General features: G+C 47.2%; 1 protein-coding gene across 1 annotated transcript in view; it reads right to left on the bottom strand.

Annotated features, from left to right (window-relative positions):
• Positions 1–1,714, bottom strand: part of lipf (lipase, gastric) — a 14,873-nt gene that overhangs the window by 7,428 nt on the left and 5,731 nt on the right. The window lies entirely within an intron of this gene.

Below are 1,714 nucleotides of genomic sequence, written 5' to 3'. Positions count from 1 at the left end.
GCATCGCGCTATTTGCATTGCCTCACACGATGAACACTACTAGGTGAGTGGAAAAGCAGACAAGCTTGGGCAATTTTTGGAGAGAATTGACCCCCAGCTTCCCTGAGCTTTCCCGAATGTTCAAGCGGACCATGTGCCTTTTGGGAGCACATACTTGTGCGAAAAGCTCTTCTCCACCTTGAACTTCAATAAGTCCAAGTACAGGTCCAGACTTACTGATAATCATCTTCAAGCCATACTGAGGGTCTCAACTGCTTCCTCCCTCAAGCCAAAATGTGGCTCAGCATGCGAGAGGAAGCGCTGCCAGGTCTCTAGCAGCAAGGAGTAGGCAAGAGAAGCCATGTTCAGAAGAACAGTTCATGTTCTTCAATGTTCCATTCATGTTCAGGACAATTCATATTCAGAAGAACCCATTGAGGTTAAAGAACTGTTAATAAAGACTTTAAATCTTATTTTGTGTTAAAAAATAAAAATAAAGACATTTGAGAAGATTGGAATTTTTTTAACAAAGCTTTTCTTGTGGAATACCTGATGCGGCCCAGCCTCACCCAGACTCTGCCTCCAGCGGCCCCCAGGTAAATTGAGTTTGAGACCCCTGCTGTAGAGTCTGCTGTAGTTTGTTGTATATCTGCTGTCTGTCAGACAGATGCTGTACCATCATGACTCAGAAACATCAGACTGTTAGTGTTTGCAGAACAAAGTTCAGACCAGAGCCAATCAGATCAGAGGATCAGAGCCAATCAGATCAGAGGATCAGAGCCAATCAGATCAGAGACAGAGAGAAATCCACTGGATCACTCTCACTGCAACTGGAGAGGAGAGATCAGGATCAGATTACAGTCTGGTTTCCTAGTTTCCACTGATGCTCTCTCTCTCTCTCTCTCTCTCTCTCTGTCACTCTCTTTCTCTCTGTCTCTCTCTCTCTCTGTCTCTCTCTCTCTCTTACAAGATTCATGATGAGAAAGTTCTCCCTTTCCCTTTCAGTTTCCTCTTCAGCTCTTTCAGAGATTTCAGAATAAAGAGTCATGAGTTTGGCTGGATGTGATGTACACACACAGCAACCTCTGTCTCTGAGCAGCTCAGATCAGGAGACCACAGAGTATAAAAAGACTGAGAATAAGCAGCCGCAGTTTTTCCACAATATTTTGACACCAAAAATAAGCGTGGCTCGCAGCAGCTGTGGTTTGAGCTGCAATTTGTATGGAAACAAGACTGAGAACACATTCAGGTTTCTTTTTCTTTCCCTCCTCAGACTACCTGAACTACCCTGGACTACCCTGGACTACCCTGAACTACCCTGGACTACCCTGGACTACCTGGACTACCCTGGACTACCCTGAACTACCCTGAACTACCCTGAACTACCCTGAACTACCCTGGACTACTTGGACTACCCTGGACTACCCTGGACTACCCTGAACTACCCTGAACTACCCTGGACTACCTGGACTACCCTGGACTACCTGGACTACCCTGGACTACCCTGGACTACCCTGAACTACCCTGAACTACCCGGACTACTTGGACTACCTGAACTACCCTGGACTACCCTGGGGTACTTGGACTACCTGAACTACCCCCTGGACTACCCTGGACTACCTGGACTACCCTGGACTTACCTGAACTACCCTGGACTACCCTGAACTACCCTGGACTACCTGGACTACCCTGGACTACCCTGAACTACCCTGGACTACCCTGAACTACCCTGGAC

The sequence above is a fragment of the Centroberyx gerrardi genome, chromosome 20 (assembly GCF_048128805.1).
Source record: "Centroberyx gerrardi isolate f3 chromosome 20, fCenGer3.hap1.cur.20231027, whole genome shotgun sequence".
NCBI classification, from domain to species: domain Eukaryota; kingdom Metazoa; phylum Chordata; class Actinopteri; order Beryciformes; family Berycidae; genus Centroberyx; species Centroberyx gerrardi.
The sequence above is the reverse complement of the archived record's forward strand: the minus strand, read 5'-3'. Positions and strand labels throughout refer to the sequence as shown.